Source organism: Carya illinoinensis, chromosome 8 (genome assembly GCF_018687715.1).
Source record: "Carya illinoinensis cultivar Pawnee chromosome 8, C.illinoinensisPawnee_v1, whole genome shotgun sequence".
In the NCBI taxonomy this organism is placed as follows: domain Eukaryota; kingdom Viridiplantae; phylum Streptophyta; class Magnoliopsida; order Fagales; family Juglandaceae; genus Carya; species Carya illinoinensis.
The window spans coordinates 5,105,667-5,119,053 of record NC_056759.1 but is presented as its reverse complement, the minus strand read 5'-3'; the positions used below and the strand labels follow the sequence as shown (position 1 = coordinate 5,119,053).

Below are 13,387 nucleotides of genomic sequence, written 5' to 3'. Positions count from 1 at the left end.
TTACCCACAAGCAATTGGCATTTGCTACGGTTTCACCACTTCCCCTAAAATATGCAAACTCGACGAATCGAGTGCCAGATCAAATTCACCGCAATCTCATCCCCATTGTTTTATATATTTTCCCGATTTTCCAGCAAAAAGCTGAAGTAGCTTTTGCGGTGACCCAAACAATTCGTAGTAAGCATTAAACAGCGGCGTCCCAATATTTGGCAGTAATTGCCCTTCAATCCAAGATGGGATCGAATCATTGCTGCGGGAGCAGTCGACGGCAACATACTCGAGGAATTTCGGTGTGCCCAAATTCGCCGAATCGTAACGATTGCTGTGCTAGAGAATGGCCGTAACTATCACCGAAATTGGCCTTCAAAGCCAACGAATTTCCACCGAAATTGCCCTTCAAACCCTCGGTGTCCATCGGCAGCTTTATCTATAGCAACTGCGGCCACCTTCAAGTATTCACCGAAATTAGTCTTACCAAACGTATTATTCCTGACCGATTAGCGGTGAAATGAGCTCGCAGTAGTTCATCTAACTCTGCGATAAAACAGGGTAATTGCAGTGAGGTCGCACCCCGCAAAACTTACTTTTTCTTGTAGTGTATTATAACTTTAAATACAATTAAAATATTAATATTTTTCAGTACAGTCTATAAGAAAAACTTTCACATCAAGTATCTATTAAAAATAAGATTTCTAAATAGAACTTCTATGTAATAGTGTAATACCCAGCTCCTTTCGGCCCAGCTCAACCCTTTTCTTTGAAAAAAAAATAAATAAATGAAGTGTGTACTCCGGTTTATGTTTTTTTTCTCCCTTTAGAGTGCAACTCATACATAGTGGCCCGCCTCTTTCTTCCCAAAATTTTCCTTTTTACCCGAAATTTTTCTGCAACTTTCCTCTTCCAATTCCAACAACGCCATAACTTCCTATTCGAGACGTGTCTCACTTTCAATCTTCCATAACTCAGCCGTTATTCTTTTATGAAACTCGAGGGGGCTCCTCCTGCAAACACTCCTATACTAAAGTCAGTTCAAAAAGATTATTCTTTTAAACCTTAAAGATTACCTGTATATATAAGCTCGTTTGTTATATGGTCCCTCCAGTTACCCCGCCAATTCTATTCACTTTCTGGCAGATGGAATTTATTTTCGACCAATCTTCTCGCTGTGAAAGTGCTGGGTGTGACTGCATGGGCTTGGGTACTTGGAAATTATGTAGACATGGTCATGGGCCCAAACAACCCATGGCCTTTTTTTGTTTTCTGGCCCGTTACACCATCTGGCCGTTTCATGTCCTTTCCTTCCCCCCATAAAAATTTGGTTACGAAGAACCGTAAATTTGATATCATTTCTCGCTATTGTGGCAGAGAAGACAAACAGTTTACTTGTACCGGTTAGTTTTCTTGCAAAGTCAGTTTTTCTTTCCGTTTGGCCTTTCACATTTCACTACCCTTCAAAACTTCATTATTTTCCTTGTCTCTCATTCCTTCCTATGTTACACTCTCTGCCCATCTTGCTCTTTTCTTGCTATCTTTTTTCAATTGATTTTAATGGCTTCTTACGTTGAAGGTGAGGTTTCTAAAAGCCTATTTGCGATCCCTGAGGGCACAATTTTCGCTGGGTACAGGTGGCATTCATGTCTCTAAGCGAAAAATCTTCCCACGATTCGGGACGACTATCGTATTCCTGAGACTGTTGTCTTAAGCCTTCCTGAATATGGAGTTTGTCATAGCGAGGGCTTTGCGTCTAGAGTGGCTATCCCTGTTTCTCATTTGCAGCACGGGTTAAGGCTCCCTTTCTGCTGCCCTCTCAGCGACCTTTTGGACCTCCTCAACCATGCACCCTTTCGCGTTGAGGATGTACCTTTGCGCTTGTATTGTGTTTTGCATGGCTTTGGAGCCTCTCGGGGACCCTTATCCTGATCTGACATCCCGGGAGTTTTTGTCATTCTATAACTTGAGGGAAGCTCCCAAGGGCAATGTCCTAGGCTTCCGTAGAAAAGATGACGGGCAAACGTTGGCCCGGTACGAGACTCGCTACTTCAATGCCAAGGCGTGGACCACTAGGTTCTTTTATGTCTTTGGCCAAAATTGGGAATACCCCAATATGGAAGAAGTTTTCTGTGATTTCCCAATTAGAACGATTTGGCGCCCTCTTCCCGATGAGAATGATCTATGGCGTAAGATGCCAGCCCTGTCGCGTCGTGAACTGGCTCGAATCGCGAGAGTTGATTCTTGAAACAAAGTTAATCCAGAGGCACTCTGGACTGACAACTTGCTGACCACCCCCCACATTGATCGGTTCTTGAAGTCTCCCAACCGGTCTTTTGTTCAAGGGCACGACTTCATGATTACAGACACCATTCCTCCTCCCCTGCCGATGTCCACTGAAAAAACTGCGAGGTCTGAACCCTCTAAGTGGAAGAAGCGTTTGGAAGAGGAATAGGAGGAAGAGGTCGCCGAAAAGAGGGAAAAAAGGAGCCCAAAGAAGAACGATGGAGAAAAAGGAGGTGGCCGCCGAGAAGAGAGAGAAGAGGACCAAGAAGAAGAATGAAGTAGGCGATCTCCAATAGAAAGCTCGCTCTGGAAGTCCCTCTCCGCCTTCTTTTGCTCTACAGGACACTCTGGCGCCCTCCAGGGGCGCCCAGGACTTGGTGCTGCAGGAGGGCACTCATTCTCTTGGGTCTTTGCAGCTGGCCGCCGCTGAGTCCCGGTTGTCCCAACCGGAGGTGCTTGCAGTATCTTCGGAGGAGGGCCACATCCAGGGTTCTATCCTGCCTAGTACCACTAAGCCCTCCTTGCCACTGCCGTCCCTGTCGCCGCTACTTTCTCGCAGCCTGAGAGATGTGGAGAGCTTAGCCGACCTGGCCCTTTTTGGCTTGGCCGCCTCCCCCCAGGCCGTGTTTGGGACACAACAACTCGCCCCAAAACCTGCCCCCGCTTTCGAGTTTCCTGTGTTGGTGGGCCGAGCGAGTCAATTCGAGCTAAGCGCCAGAGTGGTTGTGGCCATCAATCTCAACTCAATCACTTCAGTGGGAGCTTGCTCGCCCCTTCTACTACTGTTGCCCTTGCAGAGGCGGCCACTGTTTTTCCCATCGGCGGCCATGGGGAAACGCCAAGCGCCTTACCCATGGATGAGGCGAAAGGCGCCACAAGGGACGTCCCTCTATGCCCAGTTGAAACAGGTGGCGAGGTTGGTTCACGCCCAACTTCTCTAGAGAGCTTACCGGACACCATCTATGGGGGAAAAACCCCCTCCCCCATTAGCAGTGGGCCTGGACTTTCTCTTCCTCCTACCCATGCCTCCTCTGTTGGTGAGGATACTGACTCGTTCCTTGAAGAGGAGTGGGCGAATTTCTTGAAGGAAGAAGCCCGCCTTCGTGATGCTGACTTGGCTCAACCACCACCTCCTCTGCCCCCTTTGCGCTTGTCTGACCCAGCAGGGAGGACGATGGCTCCGTCTGCGAGGCCCTAGGGAGAAAATCTTTCAGCCCCTAGCGAGATTGTGAGAGGTGATACTAGTGGTGGTGGTTCTTCAACATCAGTGCACTCTCAGGCAGAGGCCACTACCCAGATGGCAAATCGTATGAAAAATTGGCTTTCTGAGGTATTATATTTTGTGTCCTTTCTTATATACACTTATTTCATACCTTTGCCCCCCTTTTTTTTTGGCAGGGGATCAATGACTTGGCGGTATGGATTGTTGCCGACCGTGCCTATCTCGAGGAGGAGGTTAGGGGGTGTCGCCAGCTATGCTACATAGCCAAACGTGCCTTGGAGAGTTGGCAGACTGACAGTGTTAAATTGGCTGCTCTGGCCGAGGATAGGGAGGAGATGAAAATTCTACTGGAGCAATCCAAGAGCTACTCCCACTATTTGCAAGGTGATCTGGAGATATGCGAGGCTGAACTCCTCGCGCAGCGTGAATCAGCCCGCCTAGCAAATGAGGCCAAGGCCGACTTCTCCTCGTCAACTCTCCTTTCAAAGAGGGACTCTGCCAGGCCACAAATTTTAGAGGCTCAGGAGAGTCTTAAGGCTGAGAGCTCTCGTCTAAATTTTGAGCTTGCCGCCCATGATGAGGCATTGTCCTCTCTTCGTGGAGACCTGACCCGTTCTCAAGACAGCTGCAGGTCCTCCGAGGAGATTCTTCGGGAGGCAAACTTGGCCCTTGGAGCTAGCTAGCGGAGTCTGTTTGAGAAGGAGGGAGAGCTGACTGTTGCTCAGGAGCAGGTCGCATGGCTTCGCGACTAGTTAGCCCATGTCCCTGCTACGAGGGATGATGCCTTCGCTTTTGGGTATGGCTGTGACATTGGGAAGTTAAGGAACCGTCTTCTGGCTGATCCTACCACCAACCTCAGGATTCTTGACCAGAATTTGTTCTACCCTGAGGAAGCTTCCCTCTGAGTGGTTGATGAGTTCAGGCGGAAAGAGATGCCCGATGTTTTTGCTAACGTGCCTCGAGCATTCCCGCCTAAAGATGCCCCTTGAATGCCCCTTCCCTTTTTTGTTAAGCCCATTTTTTGTATTTGACTGTGAAGAACAACATCGTTTCTTGATATATGTTATACACTTGTAATATTGGACTTTGGTTTGCTCTGTTGAGCATTTTTGGCTTCTGCATTTCTTTGCTTCTCGTCTTTTTATTGGCACCATAAACTGCTGAGGCTTGCCTTTGATGTTTAAGGTCAACGTGGTCTGAGGACCTACGCCTCCCTTTTTTTCATAGCACCACAAGTTGTTAAGACTTGTCTTTGGTGTTTAAGGTCGGCGTGGTCTGAGGACCTATGAAACATTTTTTCATAACACCACAAGCTGCTAAGGCTTGTCTTTGGCGTTTAGGGTCAGCGTGGTCTAAGGACCTACACGCCTTTTTTTTCATGGCACCACAGCCTGCTAAGACTTATCTTTGGTATTTAGGGTCGGCGTGGTCTGAGGACCTACGAGCCATTTTTTCATGGCACCACAAGCTGCTAAAGCTTGTCTTTGGTGTATAGGGTCGGCGTGGTCTGAGGACCTACACACCCTTTTTTTTATGGCACTACAAGCTGCTAAGGCTTGTTTTTGGTGTTGAGGGTCAACGTGGTCTGAGGACCTACGCGCCTTTTTTTCATGGCACCACAAGCTGCTAAGACTTGTATTTGGTGTTTAGGGTTGAGCAGTCCCTGACCTTTCTTGCCCATTTTTCATGGCGCTTATGTTTTCCCTTGGGAACGTTTTTCTCTGTACAGAACTTTTTAATGAATGAAACGGAATATATATATATATATATATATTCATAAATAGTGATGTCTCAAACATTCATACAAAAATAAAGATAAGGGATTTTAAATCAATGAATACTACAAAAATCATTGATAAAATTTCTTCAAATGCTCTGCGTTCCATGGGTGCGGTTTTTCCTTACCCTCGCTGTCTTTCAATCTGTACGATCCAGGCCGGTTGTTGGCTACTACTAGATAAGGACCTTCCCATCGGGGTCCCATTTTTCCCTCGCCTTGGGTAGTTACCCCACTATTCTTCAAAACCAGGTCGCCCACTTTAAAGGTCCTGGGCCCTACTCTTTTGTTGAAGTACTGCGCGGCTTTCCTCTTTTCCCGCAACATTCGAGCCTCAGCTCTCTCTCTTTCTTCTTCGAGTAAGTCGAGCTATTCTTCTATCTTTTTCTCATTCCGAGTTTTTGGCTTATAGCCTTGCATCCATAAGCCAACATAAACGGGAATTCCCCCGTTGGAGTTTTTGCTGTAGTTTTGTACGCCTAGAGTACTCCTGGTAGCTCGTCCGCCCAATCTTCTTTCTTATCCGCGATCTTTTTCTTGAGGATTGAGATTAACGCTTTGTTTGTCGCCTCAGCTTGACCATTTGCTTGGGGGTGGCCTAAGGAGGAGTATTTTGCCTTAATCCTTAACTCCGCGCACCAGTGTCTATAGTGATCTTAGTCGAACTGCCGTCCATTATCGGTTACAATACTGTGGGGAATCCCAAACCTACAGATGACATTCTTCTACAAGAATTTTTTCACGGCTTTGCCTGTGATTGTTGCCAACGGCTCCGCTTCTGCCCATTTTGTAAAATAGTCGACGGCGACTATCATAAATTTCACACCACTTTTTCCTGGCAAGAAGGGTCCCATCAAGTTTGTGCCCCACTAGGCGAATGGCCATGGTGCTGTTACTGATGCTAATTCCTCCAGAGGGGCATGCAGTATAGGTGTGTAAGTCTGGTATTTTGCACACCTCTTAGCGAACTCTCGCGCATCCCTCAGAGCATTAGGCCAGTAATACCTTGCTCGAACCGCTTTCCTAGCTAAGGTTCTTCCCCCACTATGGTTTCCACATATCCTTTCGTGTATCTCAGCCAAGACATACTATGCTTCTTGTGCGGAGATGCATCGCAGTAAAGGAACAGAGAAACCTCTTTTATAAAGGATTCCATCGATGAGTAGGAACCTAGCTGCCCCTTTCTTTATCTTTCTTGCCTCTTCTCTTGCTTCTGGAAATTTTCCTCCATCCAAGTACTCCACTATACTGCTCGCCCAGTCTGGGGTACTTGACCCAAAAACTCCTACTTCAATGCCCACAGCTGGGACCTCGACGACCCTTCTCTCGACTGGCCATGGTAGGGGTACTTCCTCCCCTCCTGATGCAGCTCGTGCCAATCTATCTGAGATCTTGTTGTCCGCCCTTGGTATTTGAGTTATAGCAAAGTTGGAGAAGAGATCGCATATTTCCCAAATTTGTGCCAGAAATTTCTTCAAATTTTCGCCCTTTGCAGCGTACATGCCTAAAACTTGATTTACTACTACTTGTGAATCTGACCTGGCATCTATTTGGGTTGCCCCGATCTGGGCGGCCACATAAAAATCCGTCTATAAACAATACCCAGGGCTTTCCTAACGGTGCTATCACCTCTTCCTGGGGAAAATCTGAGAATTCTGCTACAAAATCTACCATTGCTTGCCCTTTTATGGCTTTCCTTGGCTGATACTCTATATCGAACTCACTCAACTCGATTGACCAACCTATCAGCCTCCCTGTACAATCTGGCTTCCTCAGTATTTTCGCCAATGGAGCTTCTGTCAGTACCTTCATTGCATGGGCCTAGAAATAAGGACGGAGCTTCCTAGCCGCCACTACCAAGGCAAATGCTAATGATGACTTGCAAAAATTTCATATTGCAGATTTTACAAGTTCACTCAAGCGGATGCTTTTGGCCGCTCGAGCGAATTCAGGCAGATTCAAACACTCGACTGCCGCTCGACAGGGAGCTTGAGCGGGTTGCTGAAAAACAAAGATCGCTCGAGCGGAGACATTGGCCGCTCGAGCGAAATCAGGCAGAGTCGAACGCTCGACGTGCGCTCAATAGGATGCTCGAGCGAAATCAGACAGAGTCGGACGCTCGACGCGCGCTCGACACCCCGCTCGAGCGAACATCGTATTTTGACAGATTTTAGGTTTTCCGCCGTGAGACCTTATAAAAGTAATTTTTCACTCTAGGGCCGCGAGTTTTGACTGGAGAACACTTCTTGGGAGAGAAAAACACAGTTAGAGGGATTCAATTCATATGTTTTGGAGACGGAATTCCAATTATTGCACGTATGTTGGAATCATACACGAGCACGAACGAAAGAAAAGCGTTGAATCGTTCCCTTGAGCTTTTGACGACGAGTTGAGGCTGCAAGGAGGATTTTTCAGTGTTTATTTTCTTCTTCCCATCTTCTTAGAACAATTATGGTGAATTCGTTGATGTTGAATTCCATTTCTAGCATGAGCTAAATTTTCTTCATTCTAGGAAAACGATGTAACCTATTTCCGAACTATGCTTGATTGTCTATGCTAATTTAATGCAATTCTCTCTTTGTTTATCTGATTTATTCTGAATTTATTGCTTCTAATTAACTGGCCATTGATTAGATGATAAGTAATCATGTGATTTTCTATCAAAAGAGGGAATCATAGGGTAGATCTTGGATATTTCAGCATAGGTAAGTATAGAGATCGAAAGACTTGTATGAACCTATGTAGTAATTAAATCATTGGTCTTATTGCATTCTTGATTATTGAATTTGCATATTCTTGTGTGAATTGATAAACTAAAATCACTTCCAATTGACTATCGAAAGAGGCTTTTGGAAGAATTAGAGATTTGCTAATAGATAAAAGAGAATTAAATTAAGTTAGCTGGATGAGAAAAGCATAGTGAAGAATTAGGTGAAATCTATTTCCTAGAAGTTTTCTTCCCATTAATTTGATCTTCAAACATCAGTTTTATTTTCTTTGCTTATTTCTCTTTGAGTTGATCTAGTTTTATTTGCAACTACAAAAACCTTAGCGATTCCTCTAGATAAAATTGAGATTAGTATAATTTTGGTATTTGGCAAGAGTAAGGTACCAATCTCTGAGGACGATACTCTTCTTATTACTTTACTATAAAACTACGATACTGTGCACTTGCAGTTTTGCACCGGTCAAGTTTTTGGCGCCGTTGCCGGGGATTGGTTTATTCTTATTCTTTTTGTCAATATCGATACAAAGTAATCTTGGTTTTAATTTAGAATTTTGTTTTAATTTGTTCTACAGGTATGTTTTTGACATTGGATGTGCCGTGCTAGATCCCGTGATATTATTCCTGTTGATCCGGAGATTGAAAGAATTCTTAGATCACTAAGAAGAAATAAGATACTAGCCATGGCTGAAGAAGATCGTGAGGTACTACCACGCACCTTGAAGGACTATGTACGGCCAGTTGTGAATGGAAATTACTCGAGCATAATGCGCTAGCCAATTAATGCCAACAACTTTGATCTCAAACCAGCTTTGATTAGCATGGTGCAGCAGGCTCAATTCAGTGGATCACCACTTGATGATCCCAATATTCACTTGGCAATGTTCTTGGAGATTTGCGACACTGTGAAGATCAATGGTGTTACTGAAGACACCATTAGACTGAGATTGTTTCCTTTCTCTTTGAGGGACAAGGCTAGAGGTTAGCTACAATCTCTACAACCGGGAAGCATCGTTAGTTGGTAGGACATGGCTGAGAGGTTTCTTGCTAAATTCTTTCCTCCTGCAAAAACAGCCCAACTCAGGAGTGAGATTGGCCAGTTTAAGCAAAATGATTTTGAGTCACTCTATGAAGCGTGGGAGAGGTATAAAGACTTGGTTCGACGTTGCCCACAACATGGATTGCCAGATTGGTTGCAAGTTCAGATGTTCTATAATGGGTTAAATGGGCAAACTCGAACTATAGTTGATGCTGCTTCTGGTGGAACTTTGATGTCGAAGACAGCTGAAGGTGCTACTGCACTTTTGGAGAAAATGGCCTCAAACAACTATCAATGGCCAACTGAGAGGACTTTGGCTAAGAAGGTTGCTGGAATTCATGACTTGGAGCTGATAGCAGCTCTTTCCGCTCAAGTAGCTACTCTATCTCATCAGATTTCAGCCTTGACAACACAAAGGATACCACAAAGTACAGAATATGTAGCATCTACAAGTATGATAGTTTCAAGCAATGAGGCGAGTCAAGAACAAGTTCAATATGTCAACAATCGGAACTACAATTATCGTGGTAATCATATGCCAAATTACTATCATCCAGAGCTTAGAAATCATGAGAATTTGTCATATGGAAATACAAAGAATGTGTTGCAACCTCAACATCCTCCAGGATTTGATAGCCAACCAAGCGAGAAGAAGATGTCACTTAAGGATGCCATGGTTTCCTTTGTTCAGGAGACCAATGCAAGGTTTAAAAAGACTGATTCAAGGTTGGACAACATTGAGACTCATTGTAGCAATATGGGAGCCACTATGAAGAATCTTGAAGTGCAAATTGGGCAACTAGCCACTACCATCAATGCCCAACAAAGAGGAGCTTTTCCTAGCAACACTGAAGTGAATCCAAAGGAACAATGCAAGGCCATCACACTTAAGAGTGGAAAAGAAATTGAGAGGGCACCATTAAAGGAGAGCAAGTCCACTCCTACCGCTGCGAACAATGGCCAAAGCAAAAATCAAGTAGAAGAAGAGGAGATTGTCAATGATACACTAGAGGAGACTGACTTGCCTCCTACAATTTCATTTCCTGACAATCCTCCTATTCTTGCTCCTCCACTTCCTTACCCTCAGCGTTTTCAAAAGCAAAAACTAGATAAGCAATTTTCTAAATTTTTGGATATTTTTAAGAAAATTCACATTAATATTCCTTTTGCAGATGCCTTGGAACAAATGCCAAACTATGTCAAATTCCTGAAGGACATCATTTCCAAGAAGAGAAGGTTGGAGGAGTTTGAAACAGTGAAACTTTTTGAAGAATGCAATGCCATTCTTCAAAAGAAATTGCCTCAAAAATTAAAAGATCCGGGGAGTTTCACTTTGCCTTGCACTATTGGAGATTCATTTTTTGATAGAGTCTTATGTGATCTCGGTGCTAGCATTAATCTTATGCCACTTTCTGTTTGCGGGAAATTAGGACTTGGAGAGATGAAGCATACAACAATTTCCTTGCAACCAGCGGATCGATCTATCAAGTATCCACGTGGGATCATAGAAGATGTATTGGTAAAGGTGGATAAATTCATTTTCCTTGCTGATTTTGTGGTGTTAGATATGGAGGAAGATGAAGATGTCCCTCTAATTCTTGGCCGACCATTCTTGGCCACGGGTAGAGCTTTGATTGATGTTCAAAAGGGTGAGTTGACATTGAGAGTAAACAAGGAAGAGGTTATGTTCAACATCTACCACACCATGAAATTTCCAGAAGATCCAAGTACTTGCTTTTGGGTAGATGTCATTAAGCAATGTGTAGAAGAGGCCTTTCAAGAAGATATGCCATCCGACCACCTAGAACGTTGTATCACCTCTTCATCTCATGCTTTTGATTTTAATAATTCTGCTGTTTGTGAATCTGACTTGCCTTTTGTTAGTGAAGAATTTCTCCACTATGTTTTTGCTTTGGGAGCATTGCAGCAGGTTACATCACTTAGTAATGAAGTGGGGAAGATAGAGCCGGTGGTACCAAAGAGTGAATCTGAAAATGATAAAGAAAAGATGCAGAAAAATACTCCGAAGTTGAAGCAATTACCTGAGCATCTTCGCTATGCATTCTTGGGTGATAGTGAAACCTTTCCAGTGATTGTTGCTACATCACTCACACCCGAAGAAGAGGAAAAGTTGCTGCGTGTATTGAGGGAGCATAGAACAGCCTTGGGATGGACTATTTCTGACATAAAAGGAATAAGTCCCTCCATTTGCATGCACAAGATTTTAATGGAGGAGCTTTACAAGCCAACAATTGAGCACCAAAGAAGATTAAATCCAGCAATGAAGGAAGTAGTGAGAGTTGAAATTTTGAAACTCCTTAATGCTGGAATTTATATGCTATTTCAGATAGTTCATGGGTAAGTCCAGTGCAAGTTGTACCAAAGAAGGGTGGAATGACGGTGGTGAAAAATGAAAATAATGAGTTCATTCCTACAAGAACGGTCACAGGATGGCGTGTATGCATGGATTACCACAAGTTGAATAAAGCAACAAGGAAGGATCATTTTCCACTTCCATTCATTGATCAGATGTTGGATCGATTGGCTGGGTACTCCTACTATTGCTTTTTGGATGGTTATTCGGGGTATAATCAGATTGCTATAGCTCCTGAAGATCAAGAGAAGACTACATTCACATGCCCCTATGGGATGTTTGCTTTTAAGAGGATGCCCTTTGGATTGTGCAACGCCCTTGCAACATTTCAACGTTGCATGATGGCTATCTTTTCTGACATGGTGGAAGATATAATGGAAGTATTCATGGATGACTTTTCAGTTTTTGGTACATCTTTTGATCATTGTTTGCATAACTTAGCTCTTGTTTTGCAGAGATGTGAAGATAAAAATCTAGTCCTAAACTGGGAGAAGTGTCATTTCATGGTTCAAGAAGGGATCGTGCTGGGCCATAGAGTGTCATCCAAAGGAATTGAGGTGGATCGATCCAAAATTGCAACCATAGAGAAACTACCACCTCCAAAGAATGTGAAGGGAATCGGAAGTTTTCTGGGACATGCGGGATTTATAGAAGATTTATCAAGGATTTTTCTAAACTCTCTAAACCTTTATGTAATCTTCTTGAAAAAAATTCTGCATTTGACTTTGATGTTGTTTGTTTGCAGGCCTTTAATGCACTCAAGGAGAAGCTAATTTCAGCACCAATTGTGATTGTGCCTGATTGGAGTCAACCTTTTGAAGTTATGTGCGATGCAAGTGACTTTGCAATTGGAGCAGTGTTGGGGCAAAGGCGAGACAAGCTGTTTAGAGCCATCTATTATGCAAGCCGAACATTGAATGAAGCTCAGTTGAATTATACGACAACTGAGAAGGAGATGCTTGCTGTGGTATTTGCTTGTGACAAATTTCGGTCTTACCTCATTGGGACAAAGGTGATAGTGTTCACTGATCATGCAGCACTTCGCTATTTGTTTGGCAAGAAGGATGCTAAGGCAAGGCTAATTCGTTGGATCCTCCTTCTTCAAGAATTTGATTTGGAGATTCGAGATAAGAAGGGAAGTGAAAATTTAGTGGCTGACCATCTCTCTCAGTTAGAGCAAGAGGAAGAAAGACCAGATTCAGTGGTCCAAGAGGCATTCCCTGATGAGCAGTTGTTTGCATGTGAGATCAAGCTTCCGTGGTATGCTGATATTGTTAATTATCTAGCTTGTAAAGTTTTACCACCTGATCTTACTTACCATCAACGTAAGAAATTTTTGCATGATGTGAATCATTATCTTTGGGATGAGCCTTTGTTGTTCAAAAGATGCCCTGATCAAATCATTAGAAGATGTGTGCCGGAAGAAGAGATGCAAGACATCCTCCATCATTGCCATTCATCATCATATGGAGGACACTTTGGAGCCACCCGTACAGCAGCTAAGGTACTTCAAAGTGGGTTCTATTGGCCTTCTATTTTTCGTGATACTTACACTTTGGTGAAAACTTGTGACCGGTGCCAACGTATGGGAAATATTTCAAGGCGTCATGAGTTACCATTGAAAGGTATCTTAGAAGTTGAGTTGTTTGATGCTTGGGGAATAGATTTTATGGGGCCTTTTCCTCCTTCTTTTGGTTTTGCTTATATCTTGCTAGCAGTTGACTATGTGTCAAAATGGGTGGAAGCAATTGCTGCAACAACAAATGATGCAAAGGTAGTGCTCAAATTTCTGCACAAGAACATATTCACAAGATTTGGCACTCCACGAGCTATTATTAGTGATGAAGGGACTCACTTTTGCAACAAGTTATTTGAGAATCTTCTGTCTAAATATGGTGTGAAATACAAGATAGCACTTGCTTACCATCCTCAAACTAATGGTCAAGCTGAAATTTCAAATAGAGAGATCAAGAACA

General features: G+C 43.7%; 1 non-coding gene across 1 annotated transcript; it reads right to left on the bottom strand.

Annotated features, from left to right (window-relative positions):
• Window positions 1-9,074: 9,074 nt before the first annotated feature.
• LOC122274790 lies at window positions 9,075-9,181 on the bottom strand. The gene has a single exon (XR_006228334.1). It is a non-coding gene; the product is annotated as a small nucleolar RNA R71 (small nucleolar RNA).
• Window positions 9,182-13,387: the final 4,206 nt, after the last annotated feature.